The sequence below is a fragment of the Aythya fuligula genome, chromosome 20 (assembly GCF_009819795.1).
Source record: "Aythya fuligula isolate bAytFul2 chromosome 20, bAytFul2.pri, whole genome shotgun sequence".
Lineage (NCBI taxonomy): Eukaryota > Metazoa > Chordata > Aves > Anseriformes > Anatidae > Aythya > Aythya fuligula.
Window position 1 is genome coordinate 3,431,184 of NC_045578.1, and position 24,563 is coordinate 3,455,746.

Below are 24,563 nucleotides of genomic sequence, written 5' to 3' on the forward strand. Positions count from 1 at the left end.
GGCATTTTACTACCAGAGAAACCATTTCTGCAATTAAATATGAGCCCTACTGTAACTCAGCCCTGCCACGCACCCTTCGCGAAGCTGCAGAAGGAGCTGAACTTTTGGAATTTCCTGGCTGTTGAGTCCTTGATTTAATGCAGCATTAAAGTTCACCCTGGCACTTCATCTATTATTCACAGGAACTTGGCTTTACACACAGAGTTTGATTTGTGCACTTCGGTAATCTAACCTCTGCCCAGGACTTTGATTATGAAACAAAACCAGGCCCAGGTCTCTCCCTCCCTGATTTCTCCCCCTTTTTTATGACCTGCACCTGCAAGCAAGTTTTGTTTTTTTGCAGGCCAGCCCTGGTTTGTACAGTGCAACTGAAAGGCTGGTGCAACAAAGAGCTGAAAATAGAAAGCAGCCAGTCTTGCTAGTTCCTTCTATCCCTGCGCACACTGAAGTTCTTTGAAACTGAAATTTTGTTTTCCTTTTCATCGTGGTGTTATGACAGCCTGTCTGATGGCAGCGTCACTGTACCAGTTTTGACCAAATTATCGGCAAGTTTAAAGAAAACAGAGAAAATAGGAGCAGAGCACAACATTTCTGGTGTGACAGACAGCATTTCCCTTGGGACATGCTGTGCTTACCACCAAATACTCTGCTGTGCTCCACTGATGCTGCCCAAGATGTTCATATTCCCCCACAAACACACCTCAAGTGCATGGTGTTAATGCAGTGACACATTTAACGTCCTTCGGCATGCAGAGGAGACCTGGTTGTTGTAGCAAGAACAAGAGCAAAGCCCTGCCCCAGGGCACTGCTACTGTAGGTGCAACATTTATTATGGTAGTCCTCCCAGAAGAGCCCCAAAAAGCAAAAATTGGCCCTGTCACTACACAGGGTGGGGAAACTTCAGGCAGGGATGAAGGCTGGGAAGGAGTCCATCCTGCACCTGATGCAAACCCTTTCCTTTAGTTATAAAGCTACCTTAAAAGGCTTTCATTCCTGCAGTTCTGTGGTGTTAGTTTTAGCCTCTGCTGGCTGGATTTTGGTAGGCCAGATTTATTCAAGCCTACTTTCTGCCCAAATACCTACTCTGCCCTTTGTGCAACACCGACTCTTCCAATGCATCCAACACCCATGAGATGGCTTTGAGCTTTCTCAGCCTTCACCATGCCATTTTGAAGGAGCAAAGCTCTCTTTCAAACAGGTCCTGAGATGACACTCACCATTTCCTCATTCATCTCAGCACACCTTCTCTAGACCCGGATCACTTGAAGTCAGTCTGTTATAAACACGGGCACCCAAAATGCAGCCTGCATCCCAGACGATGTCTCACCAGGCCTCGGACAGTTTGTGCCACACACTGAAAGCTAACAGTCTCCTCCCTTCAAACACAGCAACTGTTCCCAAAAGCACATGGAACAACTAACCCATCCTCACACTGTGACCCTTGACAGTAAGCTGGTGCAGCAGGAGGTGTGACAGAAAGGAAATACAAAGAAAGCATTGCCTGGTGGACGACATGCAGCACTGACAGCCAGGGCTCCCCTTCTCTTCTGCCAGAGGGGTTAGCAGGCTCCTTGAAATACAAAGGGTGACAACAACAGTACCAAGCTTGTAACCAGAAGAGCTACACCACTGACACATATCGAGGGATCTGAAGTCACCAAACCAAAGATGCTATGGAGAAGCCAAACCCTTCTTTCCCTCTGAAGCACCGTGTAAGCCCCGTTTCCTCCACTTGCACTCAAGCATCCTGCTTGCCATTGAGCACCCCACTTTCCATCACTGTGTAGTTCCCTGCAGCACCCTTCTCCTCCTCCCTGCTTTTTCACCAGCCCACCCTCAGCCTCCCACTGAAGGAGGTGACCCCCGGCCACATGCACTAATTGTTGATTTCACCTGAGCATCTATAAATACTGCAGCTTCCCTGTGCCACAGCTGACACCAGCACAGCTACGCAACTCCCCCCAAAACCAGTGGTGGAGACAGGGAGGCCAGGAACCTATAACGTTTGCATTACTCAGTTTCCTCCTTTACCACCCAGAACCCCAACAGAAAGGCACTAGGAGTTTAGACAGCTCATAAACTACTTAACACAAATGGAAACACATCTCTTATTCAAATTGTGTCCCTATGAATGACCTCAAATCATAATCACTTTGGCAAGTTGGATCAAGTAGCATCCTTATCAGTCACGTTACACTATCACCTTCTGCCTTGTGGTTCCTTTCTCCTGCACCTTGCGATTTGCCTCGCAGAGGCAGCCACTTACTTCGGATCATACCACACAGAGAGAAGGTGATCCTACAGCTCAATGCCTTCGGGTACTGAGCCACACACACGAACCACAGCAGCACCATAGGACGTACAGCAGTGTGTGAGGGATGGATGCCAGCAGCCAAAAGGAGCGGGGCTGGCTAGATGGATCAGTGCTAAAATGGGATCTAACCTGTCTCGAGATGAAATACAGGGGGCACCCAGGCTGGATACAGGTAGGCAGGACAGACAGAGCAGCTCCTGGGTCCTGCAGCACCACACGCTCTGCTTGGAGCTCCACAGAGCCACCACACACCTCCAGCTGCTCCTCCACTGCTTACAGAAATGGGTTGTTTACATACCGCAAGGGTCGTTCATCTCCCCTCTAATGCAAGCAAGACCACAAGCATGATTTTCCAAGGAGGCCAAGATATAATCTTATCTAGCCAAGCAAGCACAGAGTGGTTGCAGGCAACAGCCTGAGTACACTGTAACGCAGAGCGCTGCCACCATGTCTCTAACGCAGACTGGTCCGGTCTTAAACAAAAAGGAAGATCAAGAACTGAGCTGTCACCTCTTCTAGCAAGGCAATAGAGAAGTTTCTGCCACCCTAATGCAGGAACTATCCTAGCATTGCACAAACCTGAACCATATCATCTCCCAAAAGCACCCATCTGACTGACATTGCCACGTTAGCGTGCTGGAAGTGCTCCCACACCTTCCTACTGCCGAGCCAACGTGTTTGGGGAGGATTCAGAGATAAGGGGGGCCAAGGGAAGAAACATGCTTGAAAATGCTTCAGATGCATCAAGATTAAGCTCACAAGAGGCACTGCCAGTATCCTTTACTGGAACACATACACATTTAAATATAGATTTTTTCCTATGCAACAGATTTAGCAAGTTCAAAAAGCTCCTTCATACATCCCAGTAAAAGCCTACGTAAATAGACATGTAAAAGATGAACTGGATAAGGCAAAACATCACCTTCCCGTCTCAGCAGTGCACTCCACACAAGCCTGCCCCTTCAGCAGACATCCGAGTAGCCTCTCTGCAAGAGGCCAGCAGCAGTCACACAAGAGCTCTAATTCCAGCAATCCAGCAGCCTTTGCTCCTTCGGGCTGTTACACACACACCAGGCTGCAAACGCAAGAAACAGAGCATGCTTCCCATGTCTTCTCTCAAGTACAGACCTACTTTCTTATTCCTGATTTAGATGCTCACAACACCCAACATTATATTCCTCCAGAGAGCAAATAAACGGCCACATTGCGGTGGTTTAATCTCGGGGATTCAGAGATCTCTTCCTCCATGGTCTTGGTCAAGGTGTTTCTCATAATGCTTCAAGGGGAATGCACAGGCAGTGCAGCCTACAAGGCACTACGATTCCATCCCATATTGGGCACCTGGATCTGGGAAGTACTGACCGCATGGGACTAAACAGGCTCACTTGAGCAGAAGACATGATGAAGCATGCTTCTGCCTTTTTGTGCTATCATTCCAGGCTGGGAAATACTTGTGCCCTATTGTAAAACATTATATCTCCATTAGGAATGGTGGTGGATTGATCACCAGCTAGAATATCCCAAGTTTTCCAGCTGGGAAGCACACATCCAGAGAAATAGAAGTACTTCCTCAAGGTTGCAGGTTGACCTACTCCAGTTTGCATGTCAAGGACCTCAGTGTTATAAAACAAATAGTTATAAGCTAAATATAGCAAAGGAGCAGGCTTTAATCACCAGGACAGGCTTCATGCAGGGGGCTGACAAGAGCCAATGAGGCGGTATCACACACAGGCAAATACAAGGCTAAAAAACCCACAAAATGCATCTAATGATGCAGCTGCCTCCCCGTATCTTCCAAGAGAGGCCTCCTCTCCTAGGGAGGTTTGTCTCAGCAGCCAGGAGATGTGCCTGCAGGTCACAAAGGGGAGGGTTTGCAAGGGATGGGAAAGCGCAGTTTGTTTCAACAGGCAGCTGCCAGGGATTGCTGAAGAGTTTCCAGCACTAATTGGCGGACACAGAAGTTTTCAGAGCATGATGCAACAAACAAAGGGGAGATGAGCGTGTCAAAGAGAGAAGAAGAACAGATCAGCCAGAGAAAGCCTCTGTCGGTGATTATGGCAGAAGCATGTGCACTGGCTTGGAAGCCTTCTCCCAGACACGTTGCGAAAGAAGTTGTGCTGGTTGCGTTGACTAAACACCTTGGTACAGGTCCTTTGTACAGACAGGGCAGTGACAATGACAGCAACCTAAAAGGGAAAGATGCACACTCCACAGCTCCAGCTACAACGTTACTTCAGGCTGAGCTAGACTGTCCACAGAGGCTGTAAAACCTCCCTCAATGCCCACAACAAAGAAATACATAAATATACACACACACACACACACCCCTTCAAATCTCTATCCTGAATGCCAGCCATGAAGACCCGGAACAGACAGACGAACGATTATCTCTCAATGTTTCTGCCACCCCGAAGTTTTGAGAATTCCTTCCCTAGTGTCCCTACACAAGTTGTTCGCTAAAAGAAAACAGCATTCCTTTTGACCAAGAGCTCTGGCACCAGCAATATATATATTTTTTTTGTCTTATCTTTAAAGGAGCTGAGTGGGGAAGCACAGCTGAAAAGCACCTAAGCTCCAAGGTCCAAAATATCCAACATCCACAGAGCTTTTCATTCACAGACTTCAAAGGAGGTGAGAACTACACCACCTATTTTGCACCTGGGACAAATTGATACAGAGATGGAAAAGATTTTCCCCAAGATCACTCAAAAAACTGCATCAGCAGAGATGAACGCAGCTCTGTTGGACACCATTCTCTCTTAGCATCCAGCACATCAAAAGACTTGGGAAGTCTTTCTGAAGTGTTAGTTTATAGACACAGAGTATAAATACATTTTAAAAATAATCAGTTGACTTTCCCAGGCACAAGCGGGGTCAGCGAGAGAGCCAACATTAGAGTTCAGAACATTAACTCTGCAAACAAAACAAGCAAACTGCAAGCTCCCTTTGTGCTTCAGCACAGATAGGGATGGGGAGAAGGGGACGTACTGCTGGCTCAACCCCCAGAAAAACATTTCCCTAGCCTCTACCATGTCTCCCTACAACCACTTAGGCAGGTAAGGCTTAGCATAATAAAAATACATCACTGAATGGAAAGTAGCAAGCAATTTCAGCTCTGATCCAAGTCAACACTGTATTTCATTGCATCACTCTGAAGTAAAATAAAAATTGAAACTGCGATAACAAAACACGACAATGCTTCGTTTTATTTCTTCACACATCTTTCTTTGCTTATGCTCTTGCTGAAACAGCCACAGCTTATTTTATAGACACTCATTTAGAAAGACAAAAAGAGTGCCACAGCATGGGAACGGGCTCCAGAAAGCCTGATGCAGAAATACTGCCTTTTTTCCTTTTTAAATGAGGTTTCTTTGTTTTTTTCAGAAATAGCAGTAAGTATTACTTTGAGGTGCCAGACTCAGAGTCACATGCAATGAAGTCATTTTTCCCACTGGTAGCTACAGCAAGAGCCACTGCACAGTAATAAGAGCAAGAAATTAAAGCCGAATATGAAGGAAGCAAATTTGATTTGCCCCATTTATCACCACAGCTAACAAAGTACAACACAGAAACATGGCATGTGGGGTACCCTCAGCTGAGCACAAGGAAATGCTTTGAGAGTGTGGTGGTACGGCAGAGAGAGCCTTTGTGCAGCAATGCACTGAGTGGCTGCTGCGTTTGTCAGCACCAGCCACAAGGATGAGAGCTTTGAGGTGGGACAGAGAAGACAGAGCGTGGAGAAGGCAGCATTAGAGAAGGACTCGGGAACACCACGTCTAATTCCTTTCTCCTACCCGTGCTTCTCAAGTGACCTCTGACAGTCCTTCTCCTTCATTCAGCGACTGACCTCATTGGGCTGGTTTAGGAAACTGACCAGTACCACAAAGCCCCAGTCTTACTGGGGTCCCCCATTCCCAGTAACATCAGCCAAGGTGCCCTCCTAACCAACCAAGACCCAAAACTCTGTTGTGGATATCAGGAGAGCAGTGATAACAGAACAAGAGAGACATTGCTGGCCATCTAACTCATCATCAGAGCACTAGAAAACATTTTCTTGGCCCATCTCAGCAACTTCCCTGATTGTTCTTGTGCTCAGAACCCTTGGGAGATGGAGGGGAGAACAGGTCACAAGACACTTATAAATCATATTTATGAAAAAAATACCTATCACTGTAGCTGCTCTCTGAGCTAAGTCTATACCGGTTTCTACCAGAGGTTAGCAACAAGTCGTGCTCGGGTCCAGCTACCCGTACCTGGGCTTTCCCAGAGCTTTGGAAGCCAGCACATAAACCTCGCCACGCGTTGTGCACGCTCCGCAAAGCGGCACCGACAGCATGCAGCCGGGGGATGGAGTCTGCCTTATATATCGGCTTTGTCATAATCCTGATGAGGACAAAAAAGAGAGGTTTATTCATTTCCGCCTGAGTTTCAAGTACAGAGGAGGCGTCTTCATAATTAAAAACAGCAACCTCAAGGAGGAGGTGGAATCCATGCCCTTACCCATTTTATCCAGCCAGTAACACAAGGGAAGAAGAACTGGGGCGCACACCCTTACACAGCCACATCCCCCAGCACTGGAAAATCCCCCTCTGGGTTCTTCATCGTTTCTTCTGCCAATGCAAGAGCACAAGCAGAAAGAGGAAACACACCGGGAACCGCTACTTGCTGGCATAAATTACGGCAGCCTCCAAGGCCAGAGGCAGTGGGAAGTCAGAGAAGCACATCCCAACCCTCGGCCTCAGCAGATAATCCAGTCCATACGTACCCCAAGAGCATCCCTTAAAACACACAGTTTTTCCCCATAATTGAAGGCAGGCCCCCACACGAGCACTCCTGAGATGATAAACTGGATCCAGCACCGCTTCTCCCTGACATGCCTGTAGTGGCCAGTGCTAACATTTTAACTCGTGGCTTGTCTCAGAGCCATGCTTTGAAGCCCTGTGCTCTCAGTGATTTCTGGCACGCAGTGACACCTCTTCATGAGAGCACAGCCACTCGGTGCAGACCCACTCCTGGCAGGCTCTAACAGCAGGCAGGTAATCCCTTGGAGCGACCCAAGTTCAAGAACAAGCCAGGCAGCTGTGCCGTGCACCACAACACCAGCAGTGACCAGGGGGGACCGATGGGGCTGCTGATTACAGGGCTCTCTGTCAGAGCACCACAAGGCACAGGAACACTGCTGGAAGGACTACAGCCAACAAACCCAGACAGGCACCCCAAACTGCCCACGCACTGACCAATCCTTCTCAAAATGCAAGTCACCCAAGGAAACCCTCCTAACCAACGTACAGCTGGGCTGGTGAAACTCAGCGTCCACCCCATCAGGACGGGTTTCTGAGCCAGGGCTGGCAGGCCTGTGGGGCTGACACCGAACAGATCAGCACCGACACGGTGCTTTGTCTGCAGTGCTTCCCAGCACAGCCGCAGCTGCCTGGCTGCTCCGAGGTACCAGCACCAGCCCCTGCTCCATCCCTGGGTGCTTCCCCAGGCAGGGCGCTCACTGCTCCCTACCAGGAGATGCAAGGAGCTCAGGACCTGCCCGCTTCATTCATTCAGGAGGATGCCAGCAGCCACCCAGCTGGGCCTTGCCTGCTGAAGGGCACATCTCCGCTACCAGCGGGAACAAAAAAACCTCACCGCGTCCGTTCCTTCAGCACAGCACTCAGATCGTGTCGGTACCTGGGCTGCTCAGAACAAAAAGGCAGCGAGAGGACGGAGCCCAGCAAGCAGCCAGGCTGCCCGGAGACAAAAGAAAATTCCCATTTCCAAACCCCAATTTGCTCAGTGTTGATTGCTGATTACCCCCCCACTTACCTCCACCTCCCTAATTGCTGATGACCCCCACCTCCACCTCCCTAATTGCTGATGACCCCCCCCGTGGATCCGGCTGCTCCCAGCCCCACGACCCAAACCCCAAAGACCCCCGGGACCCCCCCCACCCCCCTACAGCGCTGCCACCCAGTGCTGCACCCCCTCGGGTGCCCCCACCCCTGAGGTAACCCCGCACCCCCCCCACCCCATGCGTACCCCCCTCGGGGGTGGTGGCGGCTGCAAAGCCAGGATGGGGGAGCCCTCCCCCCAAAAAACCCACCCCATAGGCAGGGCAGCGCCTTCCCCTCCCCACCCTGAGGGCGAGGAGCCGCCACCCACCCTGGGCTCCCTCCGTCCATCCCCGCCTTTGTTGCGGGAGCCGCGGCCGCCCCCTCCCCACCGAGCCCCCCCCCCCCCCCCCCCCGGTGCCCCCCTTACCCCTCCGCCGAGCCCCTCCCGGGCGGGGCCGAACCGAGCCGAGCGGAGCCGAAGCGATCCCGGCGCGGAGGGGCCCGGCAAGGCCCCGAGCCGCGCCCCCCCCCTCCCTCCCCTCCCCACCCCGCCGAAATCTTTGTGGTTGCCGGGCCGCGGAGGCGGCGGAAACGGAGCGGGAGGGCGGGAGGGGAGGCTCCTCCTGGAGGCCGCCCTTGCGGGGAAGCGGGCGGAGGGCTCGCTCGGCTCCCTCCGGCTGGGAAGCCGTCCCTTCCAAGCCGAAAAAATAAGCGATAATAATAAAAAATAAAATTAAAAAAAAAAAATTAAAAAAATTGGAAAAAATAGAAAAATAATAAATTTAAAGAAAAAAGGAAAATAAGAGCTTTTCTGCCTGCAACCCTTCCCTAAAGAAATGGGAGGGGAAAGGACAAGAATAATAGCGGCCGAGCCTACCTCTGGCTCAGCAGGGATGCGGTCTCCTCTCTCCCTCCCTCCTTCCCTCGTGGCCGCGGGGCTGGGCTCCGGGAGGGAGGGGCGCTGAGCGCACCCCAATTTACATCCTAGCAAATAGGATGAGCAGGAAGGGCTGGAGGTGCTTCCTGGGGGGAAATAAATAAAAATGGGAGAGCCCTGATTTTCACACTGCAAAGTGAAAGCACCTGCAGCCTGTGGAAACTCATTCATTCAATGGCAGGAAGAGGGGGGGCCGAGCTAATGAGCATCACTCGTCCTTCACCGCCTCCTGCTCACTCCCAGAGCCAAAGCGGGGCTGACATCAGGTGGAAACACCCTGCGCTGGGTCCTATCTAGTGCCTGTCCCTGACCTTGAATCTTTAACTTGGACGGGAAAGAAAGAGCTTTGTGCAAGAGCCACGACTCCACGCGATGCACATCACGAGCTCTGCAGCCACCTTGGAGCGCCTGAAGGGCAGCACCAGACTTTGTACATCAGACTTTGCACATCAGACACTACAGTGGAAGGCCACAAACCATGTGGCAGAGGAGTAGGGTCCCACCTGGAAATGGTCTTGTAATTTGGTGCCCTGACTCTGCCCTGTATCCCCAGAAAGAGCCCAGGAAAACATGGCAGAAGTGCATGTGAAGGAGGCACAGGCAGCAGAGCAGGGAAGCAGCAGAAGTCAGGAGAGCATCATCCCGAAGATGAGAGCTGACAGCCTCAGCAAGACAACCCAGCCGTGAGCAGCCTCATTTTCCATCTCGCAGAGGGGAAGCCAAAGCAAAGTGAAATGGCTGGTCCCAACCAAAAATAGGACCTGGAGCACCCGACAGCGACGCCTCTGCTTCAACTGTTCGCTCGCTCCGCTTCCCTGGTATTTTCCTACATCCAAACCCAAGTCAGTGCTTTGCGGTTTTGGATGCAAGATGTTTTGTCTCCTCTCTAATCTGCAGTTGCCTAGGGAGACAGCGTGTCACCAGGAGAAAGGAGCTGCAAGAGAAGGTGCCTCTTGAGTCCTGTTCTGGACTCCAACAGGAGAAGGAGCTTCACCTGGCTTCAACCCTGACTCACCAGCTCTGCCAGCTCACATTCTCGGGTCTGAGGGTTTCCCCTTATCACGATGCTAGTGGTGATGGTGACCACCCTTTGCTAGCTCCAGAGGGACCAACGAGAAGTGCTGCCCACAGCCCGGAATTTTGTAAGGAGGGGGAGTGTCAATTTAAAGCAGTTTTGAAAAAAAAAAAAAAAAAATCCTCTTTCATGTTTACAGATGAATTTCAGATTTAGTATTGCTCAGAAATTAAACCTTGTCATGTGTGATCAACTGCACAATTTTCTGCTCTATCTTCTATAATTTGTTCTTGTTGCTAAAACCTCCATGTAAACATTTAGAGTTCTACGTCTACATTACGACAAAGAAGGTCAGCAAGTTTGGGGTTACATTTTGCCTGCCAGTAGCCCATGGCTCGATGCCATTTCCTGCCCTCCAGTTCGCACTGCTGCAGGACCAGGCCCAGCTCCGACACACGACATTGAGAGCTGGCATGTTGCTCATCGCCTCTGCGTTTCTGAAGTGGAAGTCTTGAATCTTAAAAGCACTTTTTTCTTATAGAATCATAGAATGGCCTGGACTGAAAAGGACCATAAAGATCATCTAGTTTCAACCCCCCTGCTCTAGGCAGGGTTGCCAACCACTAGAGCAGGCTGCCCAGGGCCTGCTTTCTTCTTGAAAACGTTGTCCTCCCAAGGCATCTTCATTCATATAGCCATATTATAATGCCTACTATACTTTCTTTGTTCAAATAGCCATATACCATGATGACTACCATATTTACATCCCAGTAGTGACCTGGGGCATCCCACCACCAGAGGCCGTGGCACCAGGCATGGCGCACTCCCCGAGGCAGCATGCCTGCACCACGGGGTCAGGCTTCCCTCACACCCACGGGCTCTGCAACGCTGATGCAAGACCGAGAGGAAAATCGAGCTTATTGGCTTTAATGAGATGAAACTAGAAAAATTTCCGATCTCTTAAGTCATTTCCTTGAGTCATTTTGGCAAGCCTGCTTCTCTGACTAAACTTTCTCAGGGGAATTTTCAGAGGCAGAGGGAAAGATCAGCCGGGACCATCCACTGCGGTGTGACCTCAGAACCCATTCTTGAATTCTTGAAAAGGCTTGAATTTGTGCCTTTTCCATCTAGTGCTCCCCCACTCAGCTTTCACTGCCCCTGCTTTCCCCAAACAAAGCTTCAGGATGAAAATAACTGTTGAGGTCCCATCGTTGGGCAGAGTGGCACTGCTATTTCCCGATAACCATTTGTTTATTCACAGGGGCTGCGTGCAGACAAACAACCCTGTGCTGATAATCATAGACAAGAAGCACACAGGACACTCAAGCTTCAGCACATGAATATATGAGGACTTGTTAATTTTACACAGGTGAGCAGGGCCACGGCTTTCAATTAAACTATCACACGTAGAAAAGTGGTATCCAATTTCTGCCATGCCTGGGCTGTCACATTTGCCTGACAAACCTTTTGCCATTTGCTACCCTCCTATATCATACCAATTCAAGTAGATCTTGTTTTGAGAAGTGGCTTCTCACAAATAGTCAAAACTCTCTCTACTTGACAGATCCATTATTTTGATTTGGTGCCTATTTGCATTAGCTGCTGGGATCACTGAAAAGCTTCGCAACCTTTTTCTTCTAAATTATCCTGGCAAGCTGAAGCATTACACAGTCAAAGTAACATTAAAATGGAGGGAATACTCTCACATGCATCTAGGGAAACAAAAGGAACAAAACCATATTGTGTTTTGCCATTATCTGTGTTGCTATGTTTGAATAAGGACAGAAGATAAGCCACAGCTTTCAGACATCTTTCCATATTATTACCCAGCAGTAAGGGACAAAGCACCTCTCCATGAGATGATGAAACAAGTCATCTGTTTCCAAGAGGTTAAGCTTCCTAAATCCCCAGTCTTGCGGTCATCCCCCAAAGACAGCTACCTCTTAAAGGCTACAGAGGGCATCTAGAGGCCACATGAAATGGTGGCATCAGGACCTCAGAAGTCAGCAAAACTTTCAGATTTTAGCCACTTCAGTCTTTTCCCTACCCCAGAAATCCCTGTTAGATGCATGCCTGTTCCCTGCCAATGTACTCTGAGAACTGAATGGTGGCAGAAACAGCAACATTCAAAAATATTTTGCAACTTCACTGTTGTATACTTCCAGTTATGTGACTTCCATCATCTCAGAAGTGCAGCCACCACAAGAACGTAAGTTCATTCAAGCTGACACCACAAATATTCTGCTGCATTCAGTGGCAGAGCACAAAATTCCAGCAGTGGTGGGAGAAACAAGATGAAAGCAGTGATTTAAAGAAAATCTATTTTTTCTTTGATTAGAGAGCTGCTGAAAGAGTTCTTATCTCAGGGATCAGTGACTACTTTAGGCCTTATCCAGTCTAGGCCAAGACTACAGCTCAGAAATGTCTTGTAAACAGTTCTCCAACTGTTAAGATCTTGCAGAGTTATAACAGTTCAGTCAAGTGGCGCCGCGATTTTCAGGCATTTGTTACCCAACCGAGAGCCACTGCAAAGCTTCTAATATCCAGATGATTCTGTTGTTCCTTAGGTGAAAGAAACCTCTTATCTGTCTTCAGGCATCTATATCTGAGCCAGCTGTCTAGACTTCCTATGTAAACAGTGAAGAGAAACAGGCACTGGGGTGCAATTCCCCTCAACATCTTGCAGACACCTAAAGTAGCACAGATTAATTGCTCGCTAACAATGACAGTTTACATCCATGAATTACAGGGGTACTCGAGAATTAGGGCAAAGGAGATGTTTAAAGTCAAATGATATGAGTTCCACTCATCTCCCTTCCAGAAATGCTAAGCACAACTGATGATGGTTATTTGGGAGCATGTCAATTAGACACGCATGTTAGATGTGTTCTGGTCTGAAGGCCTGGCCTTGTTCTGGTTCACTGAAAGAAGTCAGACCATCGGCCAGCATTCAACAACAGGGCAAGATGTGGGTCCAGAACCCTTCAGGGGTGCAAGGGTGGCTTGTATCGTGCAAGCAAAGTGCTCTGCAAGAAGGCTTTCTGCTGGGTTGACTGCCGTGCATTCCTACCCACTTGTTAACATAAAAGAAAGCGTGGGTGGAAATATACTGCAGGATCATGGCAGTTCTCATTAATTATGAAGATCAAGAGGAGCTCTTACTGCTTTTTTAGTATATTTCCTATGCTGAAATTAGTGCATTAACTGTTACTTAAACTTCAGCCATCAGTATAATTTAGTCATTAGCACAGTCTGGTTCTACGTTTTTAAAGTAAACCTCCTTGCTGCAGTTGCAGTGATTCTGAGGAACGCGGACATGCTGTATAACTGATGCAGTGTAATTTTTGTTACAAAAACTGTTTCCCATCCACAAGCCCAAAGGCAAGTAGGTTTCAGAGAAATTCAACATCCATTAAATGGAGGACTTCTGAAATTCTGTCCTCTGGTACTACCTTTGTCCAAAGGATCTACACAGGATCATGCTGGCAGTGGAGGACCTGGAATAGCTTTTTTTTTTTTTTAAAAAATGTCAGTAGATTATTGTCAGTCTTTTGTCGGAAGATCATAGTTTACAGTGATGAGGACTATTAGCAGCTTCTCTTTACAGAGGAAGAAACTGAGTCATGGAGAGAAAAAATACTGTATCCGTGATCACCCAGCAGAAACAGAAAAATGCTGGTTGACATCCACACTTCAGTGCCAAGCATCTGCAAGTAAGCTTGACCAAAAGAAAGCAACATAGAAGGATCAGAACATGTAGATGCTGAAGGGGTATTTGGTACTACTAAGGATAACATCTTATTTGTGGTAGAGGAGGGGGGGAACAAAAAAAAAATAGCAGAGAAGACATTCTAAGCAGACCTCCCATTCTAGCACAGTACTGAATATTTATTTTCATTTTCTTTCTTTGTTATTGTCCTAAAGCTTGTTGTGTGTCTGAATCAAGATTAAAGACTGGGCCATCCTTTGCCTTTTTTTTTTTTATTTTAAGAAAGAAAAAAAAAAAAAAAAGGACAAATGACAGCTGCACTCACTGTCAGGCTTGTTCTAATAAAAAGACTTTTATGGTTATTGACCTCAAAGTTGAGTAAACTTCACCCATATTTTGCAACCATAGACACCAAAATTGGGAGGGATTAGCTTAACTTCCCAAGGCCTGCTCTAGCTCAGTAGCAACACCGCTGGGTACAGAACTTAGGCACCCAGACTGGTCATTATAACATTGGTTCATAGATTCTTTTCTACATATATTCAAGTCAGAAGAAAGCCAATCTTTGGCCTGCCAACACAGTGTCCTACACTGTAATCATCAGATGAAGCAGCAGGCTATTTTGTAAAGGCTCTGGTAATTTTCTGTGTACTCCTGAGTAGCTCAGTGCATCCTCAAGAAGACAAAAGAAGACAAAGATCAGACACAGGGCAAACCATCACGTTTGCATGCAACAGCACCGCTAGTTTGCAAACCATCCAAACTGTCTCTGTGCTTTGCAAAGCAAAATTACTTCTGACTCACTGATTATTTTTCCTTGTATGTAAAATAAAATTATTCCCTCCTTTATTGCTGCTCCAAGTGCATGCCACCAGCCTTTCCTTATTGTTGTCAGGTGTGTGAACATCTGTCATCTCTTCTGACCTGGTTGAAGAGGGTCTGTAACAAACTGGAGCCAGACTGTAGAGTATGAAAAAACAGATTATTTCCCTGTTGTTTGGGTCCTGACACCGGTACTATTTCAGGCCAAATAGAATCAGCAGATGTTTTGCAGTGCCAGAGCTACAGAGCATGCAGGGCCTGTGAGAGGCAGGAGAATCCTATTTCCTTTGCACAAGTTGCAGTGTGCAAGAAGATCAAAGATGAGGGAGGGCAGCCAGGCTGAAAAAGCTCCCTATTTGTGGCTGGAACTTTAGAAGAGATTTTGATATCTACAACTGAAGCTGTGTTTAATAGGGAAGGGGAGGGAAGTGAGCTCCAATTTTGACACTGGGAGAAAAGACAGATTTTTTATTTTATTTTTTAGATGTCTTCAGCAGGCAATGCATTCAGCTGGTTTAAACAGCCAGCCTGAGCATGGACGCTGACCACAAAAAAATCCAGCCCTGCTGCTTCATTCTTTAGCCTTTAATTCTCCAGAAAAGCAAAGCCATCGCCAGAAAGAGCACCAACACTGCAATTTAACATGGGCACGCTTCCCCAGCAGATCCAAAAGCACACATTAAACTATCTTTGTAACAAGTTGTAGACCAGAAGAGTGCAGTGTAAAGATGTTTAAATGACAGTCTCATGCAGGATCACCTGCAGCCCGCTGATTTGCAGTCGCTCAGGTAGCTGATACATTAGTGAGCCTGTTAATGAGCTCTGCTAGAGCTGTGCTGGCTCCAAGCCGAGCTGTGGATATTAGCACTTTTCTTGCGTACAGCAGGAGGACAGCAGAAAAGGTGGGAGGCCATCCACAGCACAACTGGCTGCCCTCTGCTTCCCCCAGACATACGCCTGTTTTTAATTAAGGAAAGGTCTCAACCAAAAGCCCCAATGAACCTAACTTAAATACCACAGTAATGAGCACAGCATAAATACAAAGCTCAAAACCCACAGCCCATCTTGTTTTAGATGCAAGGGAGCAGGCTGCCATCCTGTCTCTTGGATGGACACTAGTTTACTGCATTTTGTACTCTTTCCACAGAAATGCCCATCTGCAACAGAAACATGCTATTCTGCTACGGAGGAACTATCCACCATATGTTAGAATTTTGCTTTTCCCACCATATTATGTTTTCACCATCAACCCATTCAACCAGCCACTGATCCCAGCTGTCATTTCTCAGGAAGACATTAAAAGGTTTAAAGAATCGGCGCGATGTCTTTATAAAGAGGAGATTATTTCTTTATGCAGAAAGAATAAGTCCTGTGACAGCAGAGCAGCAAGATGCCCCAGATGACCTCATTCTGAGACCAGATATTGCTGCAGCAATCGCCAGGCAGAAAGGTCAGGCATGACTCCCAAAAATCCTGCCTTACAAAAATGGGCACAGGAAAGATTGAGAAAGCCTGACCATTTGCCAGGTGTTTGTTTTTGTTTTAGAATATTTATTACAGAAAGCCTTTATAATGTGGATTTTGTCAGTCAAATGCCACGATATAACCCAGGTCCAGGAATTTACACACGCTTCTTTAGTTTCCTGCCAATTCCATTTTATTAATTGCACTGCATGAATTGTATTTTATATTTCAACAAGCTGCCAGCGTGGCTTTCTATAGAGCACTATACTAGGATGCAGGAAAATTGGACTCTAATCTAACCTCAAGTTTTACTGCTGGTATGAAATGGAAATTCCCTCCACCTCAGCTGTTTTCACTAATAATGAACAAGGAAAAACGATACTGACTTGATCTGTGGAGTGCTTTGAGCTGACCAGACTGAAGGTGGTAGCTACATGTTAAAATTGTTTATGTTGCCTGCTCTAATATTTGTCTCAGTCACAGGCAAGCTCCATGAAGGCTGCAGATACTCAGTCTTTGTCAGCCACAGCAGACCTGACAGCCAGCCCTGATCCTCAGGGTGCACTGCAGCCACTAACCTGTCGGTCCTCACTGGTCCCATAAAGTACCCACCTGCTCCATTTATTACAAGAGGTGTACAGACACAGAAGAACTATGTTTAGAAACAGGGAACCTGGTAATTATACCCAATATTCCTGAAAAAAATTGCATTACACTGCACATGGAGAACACACAGCACAAGCATCACATTTTCTAGTCCTTCAAGACCAGTAACAGAAAGCAAATGTGCTGAGCAACGTGCTGAGTACCCCTGCTTGGAACTTGGTTGCCCACTGCGTGCATGAACTAATTGAGTAATGCCCAGTCTAAGTTTTTTCCTCCTCTTTGCAAATGTCAGGGCTCAGTCATGCCAGCATGCATTGCAGTCATAGCTTTAGACAATGCAAATGTTCTATATGCATTTCAGATTTGGCCAGTGGAAAATACCAACTCAGTTGTGAAGGCACAAAAAAGAAAAGGGAAGGAGGTAAATAACATTACTTACCCTCTTTAGAAGGAACAGAATCTGAGGAGGGTGGCAACAAATATAAAGTTAACAAGTGGAAAAACACAATTAAATTAACCTGTGGAATACAAGGCCAGAATACATTAAAGATAATTAACGATAATTATATTGCAGCTGTAGCCACATTAATTCTAATTAGAATAAAAAAGCACCAGACAACTCTTAAGTCTTGCTTAGAAATAAACTTCTCAGAACAAATTCTATAACAGTTTGATCTGATACCTAAGGTTTGCCCCTCTTGCCTTCGAGCCTATGATGACAGATTCTTTGATGGGATGTTTGCTGAACAGACTTGTGGTCTCCCAAAAACACCAGTAGGAACTTTGTCTGTACCTTTTGTTTTATGTTCTCTGCAATATATCTGAGAATGCTTGTGGCAAAATAACAGGAATACTTGATTACTACCAGAGATGTTTACTGAAGAAAGGAAATAAGAAATGAATAGGGTAATAGGGTCTTTTTTTTTTTTTTCTGTAAAAAATACTTTCGGAATATGGATTATGCCATGTCACAGCTATCCAGAATGCAAATTATATGTATAGCTAAAGGAAGAAAAGAGAAAGGTATTTGCAAACTGGGCTTGAAATGTGATGGAATCAGGTGCCCTCACAACAGACTGAAAATTCATTTATTTGATGTGTAAATGCAAATATGGCAGAAAAATCCACCTACTCACATCCATACCTATGTAACACACCAAAAGCTACAATATTTAAGCAGACAATAAACATTGACCAAAATCGAAAATACCTAACAAGTGATTAAATCTCATTGTTTTCTTTGCAACTTCGCTTGTTTTAAGAGATTATCAATACTTTGTGACATTAGGGTCATAACATAAAGCCACGACCATACTGCAACTGCAGAGAAAATTGCCTTGAGAATGACATACTGCTATGACCTTCAAGTCCTAATAGTCAGACTTCTGCTCCTTGACAATTTCTGCACTCTTAATCCCCAGCTCACACAGATTACCCTTCACAGGGCTGACAGGAAGGATCTGGGGAAAAATCGCCAATGGAAGTTGTAACGCAGGGCTCTGTCCTGTCATTGTTTCCAGCAATGAAATAAAGAGGATATTAGATGGTAAGCCCTGTAAATAGACAGAACTTCAAATTTGCAGGGAAGTTTCACTCTTCTTATCCACTCCAAAGAAAAAAAACATTGCATCACTGTATTTAAAGATCAGTTTGTGTACCAATGGATCTAGAAGTATATATGCAGGTCAGCCTGGGAAGGACCTGAAAAGAAATTTTAACCTTGTTGGATTCATTCCATCATTGCTGCCTTGACTGTATTGTTTTGAGAAGTATGCAGAGCATAAAAAAATTCTAAGTCTAACACAGAAGACAGAAGGGTAAAATACTCCTCCCATACCGGTGTGGGCTTTAAGGAGGCATGCATCATGAAACATGAAACAAAACCTGCACCACAAACATTTTGGCAGTTGTTTTCTCTGGAACTGTGCCTGCAGCCTGTCAAAGCCATAGGCTTAGCTAGGATGTGTTGTCACCCAGCTCTGCAAGAAGCCATTCTGATCTCCACAACAAAAGATTATTTGCAATCACATTCCACCTCTACAACCTTCTGGCCCACAGCAGACTAGATTATACCAACAGGAAAGATGTTTTTGTCACCAGCTGCAGTGAAATCACATCCAAACACATGGTCCTGGGAAGCACGTCAGCCTCGAGTTTGCCAGTTTCAATAGGGAACTGAGGCCCCAAATTAGCAAAAGTCATAAGTGCAGGTTTAAATTCACATGTAGGAACAATCCCCTTGAAATTGATTAGATCACCAAGTGTGCACTGTTGTCCTGTGGCTTGCAGGTGCACCCTATCAGGATCAGGTCTTTCCAATGTATTACCATGTTCTGATGCAGCGGAACACAGCTGCGATGGGATGCCATTAGAGACAACACTACAATTTTAGCTTGTGAATTCTTTATTGCCTCAAGAAAGCTCCACTTTGCAACAGCGTTTGATTTTCCAATGATATTCCTGCCTTTTACCCAATTTTCCAGCTGTAATGACCAAGCTATGATGAAGTCAAATGCCTTGTACAAGGTTACACTAATTGATACGCTGGGCAAAGAACTACCTCTGACTGTTGACTGTCTTTTCAATTATTAATTCCCATAAAATTCCAGTTATAATAAACCATTTTATGTTCTACAATACTGCCTCATGTGCTTCTAACAGATTTGTACTGCTTTCTTTCAATACGCTTATTTCCATACGCACATTACATTACATAGCACCTTTATCATAAAGTTATTTTCAATAAGTATTAATATTTCCATTCAGAGATGAGGCTTGCACCATTCAGAGATGAGGCTTGCAAAGCACAATTCCATACATTTGAATGCACTGTAATAACATAGGATGTTCAGGATGTTCACAGAAGGCATTTTGCTGTATTCTAATTGTATCATGTTAAAACTCCACATCCTCTAACAGTTAATCCCAATGAAGTGCCTGGCTGATAAACTGCCCAAACAAACCAGCTCATACAGCTACTATATTCATTTTAAAACAAAGATTAACAGCTCTGTCTTTCTCTGTTCCTGGCTCCAAAGCTGAAGTAACTCAGTGCAGGTGGCACCTGTATTGCTGTATGCTCTGCCTCCAGGAGCTGAGCCTCTGAAAGGCAGAGGGAGCCAGCAGCTCAAACCCAGCTCGTCTTCAGTCCGAGGACAGCTTGTAAGATTTTCTGGCCTTTCAGCACCTTTATCGCCTAGCGTCAGCATGCAGTTCAGAAGGCTGTTAACTGGGAATTCACTGATCTGACAGGGATAGTCTCTGAAGCACAGTATAGTCACAGAGGGCTTATGGCACACAGTCTGTATAGGCCTACCTGCTGGGGAAGCTGTTACCTCATTAAGAATCCTCCCATAGTGCAGCAGTAAACACTAATTGATATTAATGACAACTGAATCACTGAACGGATAACTCGAACGACTGCATTATTTAATTTTAACACCCAGAGAAGTAGGTGAAATAATCCAATAATCACTAAATAACCATTGCAGCGGTGGGTTACTAGCATAGCAGAAACCTGTGTTTCCTGTTTTTGGGTTCCAAGTAGCATTTTTTTTAGCATCAAAGACTTTTTTTCTGAACTAAGGGTCCATTTTTATTTATACAAACAGAATCACAGAATCACAGAATTTCTAGGTTGGAAGAGACCTCAAGATCATCGAGTCCAACCTCTGACCTAACGTTAACAGTCCCCACTAAACCATATCCCTAAGCTCTACATCTAAACGTCTTTTAAAGACTTCCAGGGATGGTGACTCCACCACTTCCCAAACCTATATAGCATCATACACAAAAGTTCGGTATGTACAAAGGTGTAATACTTGCATATAGATGTTTAATAACATGCGTAAAACCTGCACAAATGTAACTGTGTAATGAAAGAACTCAGCACATACTCAATGTAGTGGACAAAGGCCACATTACAGAGCAAAACTCTCTCCTTTTCAAGAAGACATTTTATACTTTTCTGTTTCAGTTTGGCCACTTCTATATTGTTAGTCTTTTTTTTTTTTTTTTTTTTTTTTTTTACCCAGCAAGTGCCTGAATGAATGAAGTTTTTAACCATTCAGTTAAAGATCATATCAAAATATTAATAGCAAGCACACAGGCAGAGTTTGAAAGCTAAATCACAGAGTGAACTTAGAAAATATTAAAAAGCATACTTATACCTAGCAAACTGTCCTGTTCTCATCTGATATGAGTACTGAATTCAGGAAGTATTTTAGGAGAATGATCAAGAGAGGGAAGCAGTAAGTGTGGGAATCAGCCCCTTTTCTCTGCTCTGGTGCCAGTCTAATAGTCGAAAGCAAGACCTACATGAAATGCTTTGCTTAGCAGCCTGCGAATATCTGGGACAAATGATGTTTAGGGAGAAAATAGTTGCCAAAACCCAGTAAGCACATACCAAACACTTGTATGGGTAACAGATGAAAAAAAAAAAAAAAAAAAAAAAAAAGATGTGATTCAGTGAGGAGAAATGTCTGTAGGTCTGTAGAACTCTACATTCGTCTGGACAAGTGCAGAAAAAGACAGAAGGGTGACACCAGGGAAATATCAGCTGGTCACCACCGGCTGAAAACTGAGCATCAGCCAGTGATGTGCTCTGAACAGCAGCCATTCATGGTTTGTGTTTAGCTCAAATTGAAACATTCACATGCATAAGTCCTAAACTGATTGAAACATTATTCGAAAGGGAGCTGTGCCCTGGCATAACCTACAGGCAGCAGAGTTTGTACTGGACACAGTAACAAGATTAAATCCTGGGGCTGTTTCCCCTGTTCTCCCTGCCTGTGAGGGAGGAGGCATCAGCAACCACAGCAATAAAAAGCAGCGGCCACAGCAGCTGGCAGTGGTTTCCTCCCTTCGTGGGTCCAGGAGAACAGCTCATGCTTTATTCATGAAAAAGGAGGCCTCTGGAGGTCTAAGGAAAAAAGAAAAAAAAAAAAGAAAAAACAACCAGGAAGTAAAATACTTCTTGGGGGCACTTGCTTGCGATCTGGCGACTGTATAAAGCATCAGGAACAAGAGGCAGGGGAGGAGGATGGAGGCCTGAAACCTCCCTTCCCGGGATGGTTAAGGAGGACCACGAGGGCGAACTGCGTCCTGCGTGGTGATGGGTGCAGCAGGGAACAGACCGCGTCCTGCAGCGGGTCCCATCCAGCCGAGGCTGCAGGGGTTCGGTGTAGCTGTCACGAGGGCCAGTATGAGTGAGCAGCAGGACGGGATTCCTCCAAGGGCTGGTTTAGAGAGGCTGATATCTGCCCTAGCTGTTATAACACAAGCTACTGCTTGGAGTTCTGGTGGACTCTCCCCGCTTTGCCACACACCAAGCTACATCACCCTAAAAGCTGTTTTCCATGTGCTTTCAGAATAGGAGCACATCTGAGCTCAGAATAAGCTTTGTGCTGGGAAAAGCTATTATCTTCTTAACTGGCCAGCCAGCCCTCTCATTCCCTTGCATCCCAAGTAAAACGTAAAAACTCACAATGTGGGCCTACAGGAAAGCTGAGAAGGGGCTCTTTGTCAGGGAGTGTAGGGATAAGACAGGGTGTAATGGCTTTAAACTAAAAAATGGTAGATTGAGATTAGGTATAAGGAAGAAATTCTTCACTCAGAGGGTGGTGAGGCACTGGCACAAGTTGCCCAGAGAAGCTGTGGCTGCCCCATCCCTGGAGGTGCTCAAGGCCAGGCTGGATGGGGCTTTGAGCAACCTGGTGTGGTGGGAGGTGTCTCTGCCCGTGGCAGGGGCTGGAATTAGATGTTTTTTAGGATCCTTCCCAACCCAAACCATTCTGTGATTCTAGGAACATCAGTAAACAAACTCCTGCCTGCAATCCTTCACTTTCCTGAGCAAACATATGAAGCTGCAGATGTCATTCGTCCGCCCCTGACTGAAGACACAGAAGTGTCTTGTCAACTCTGACTGTTTGCAAAGGGGCAGCCGTCAGTCCCCCTCACGGGGGGGATCCTGACACTTATACAACACCGGCTGTTCCTAATTTCATGTCTTACCATCAGGGATGACTGTTTCTGAGCTCTAATTACTTTGCACAGGCCACTAAAAGCCTTTTCTGAGAAGGCTCAACTTCTCCTCGCAGATTTCTGGAACCTGCAGGGAAAGAAAGAAGCTACCTATTACTTTGACAGACTTCCTAAAGGAGGACACATGCAGGAGAAGGTTTATCTCTAGAAAACTACAAAAGAAACGTAATATTTTACATTAATATCCATCCTTCGTTGTCTTAATTACAATCTAATGAATATTAGTCCCCAGAATAGATCCCCTACAAGGGGGCCTAAGCAAATGAGAAACAAGCCATAGCAGGGCAGTCAGAATGAAAGGAAGGGAAAAACAAGGCAAAAAAATAGAAAAACAAACAAAAACAAACAAACAAAAACAAACAAACAAATCAGGAGAGGCAAAGAAATATGCCCTGGGATGCATCGGCTAACATTCATTTAGTAATGCCAACATTTGATGTGGAAAGTTCTCCTGGGTGGCTGTAAAACATATGGATTAACTCTGGCACGTGGTGGGATTAGATCAAGAATAAATTAGTATTTGAAGGGCTTTTTATGGTATGACGGGTGGGAGAATGAGGAAGTGATTCTCTAGCAGTGCAAGCATCACCTGAGATTGCTGTTGCAGGAAAATTTAAAAAGCAACAAAAACAACAACAAAACAAAACAAAAAATAAAGACAACCCCCAAATTAAATTCTGGTTTTGTTTAAATGAATGTGAGTTTTCTCTTGCACTCCCATAGGACTAGAACTACACATTTATTGTGTAATCTTACAAGTTCAGGCAGGCAAAGTCAGTGCTGCTATCCGAAATGGCAGCCTCCAGAGCCAGGGCTCACGGCCTGTCAGACACCATCAATTTTTCCATTACCATTGTTTGCATCCTGAATCCCAGCTCAACAAAACTTAGTCACAAATATCTACAATAGATTACAACAATAAATTTTAAGAACTTCAAGAAGGAAGAGTTTAAGTGCTGTAACCAGAAGCCGATTTAAACAGATTTTATTATTATTATTTTTTTAATCCAAACCTTTTGAAAGGTTTCACTAAAATTCAACTTATTAGGAAACAAAACTTTCATTAAAAAGTTGAACAAAATCCTCACAGTGCAAATGTTTATGCTAGGTGTACAGTATCATAGTACCTGTCTGGCCTCTGATGCCTAATGATGATTATAACAGTCTTGTATTTATCTTTAGGGAGACCAAAAGCATTTTACAAAATCTGATATAGAACCCATAATTGTATAAACTTATGTTTTGTTATCTGCCTGTATACAAAAGACAGCTTGTCAATTTATCAAACAAAAATATATTTTAAAAAATATATTTTAAAAAGTCATATTAAAAATACAAAAATATGTATATATTATATATATATATATATATTTGTATATATATAAATCATATATAAAAAGTGGTTTCAGGGTGGCACATGAGACCCTCCATGCTAATTCTGACATCAGAAATTTGGTTATCCTGTTACCTTCAGCATTAAAGTTATAGCAACAACTGCGGAAGCTGATGATGCACAGCTTGTCTGCAACCAAAGCACTCTTAGGTGCTTTTGGATACATGAAATAAAGAAGACTTCTAGGTATTTCTGCTACAGTTAAAGCTGCTTTGAGAAAGTGCAGGTAAAAATAAACATTACAAAAGAAGAGATAGGTAACTAATGCTTGAGTTTACTCGATTAGCATAACTGTTACTTTGACACACCATTAAAGCAAGATTTACTGCATACGAGAAAATACAGGCAAATTGTCTGATTTGGTTTATGACATCCTGTATTCTTACATAGCACATAAATGCTGTATCAATTCAGTGATAAATTACCCTGCTGCTTAAAT

The 24,563-nt window shown here is 45.3% G+C and overlaps 1 protein-coding gene across 3 annotated transcripts in view; it reads right to left on the reverse strand.

Annotated features, from left to right (window-relative positions):
* The window catches only part of CLIP2 (CAP-Gly domain containing linker protein 2), an 80,600-nt gene extending 71,351 nt beyond the window's left edge, over nucleotides 1–9,249 (reverse strand). For 2 of the 3 annotated variants that reach the window (XM_032200641.1, XM_032200639.1), the window contains exon 1: nucleotides 8,564–8,657. The gene's annotated coding sequence lies outside the window, so the exon portion shown is untranslated. Of the gene's footprint in view, nucleotides 1–8,563; nucleotides 8,658–9,013 lie in introns of those variants that run through there. The other variant, XM_032200640.1, reaches the window with a different exon arrangement.
* Between the last annotated feature and the right edge of the window lie 15,314 nt (nucleotides 9,250–24,563).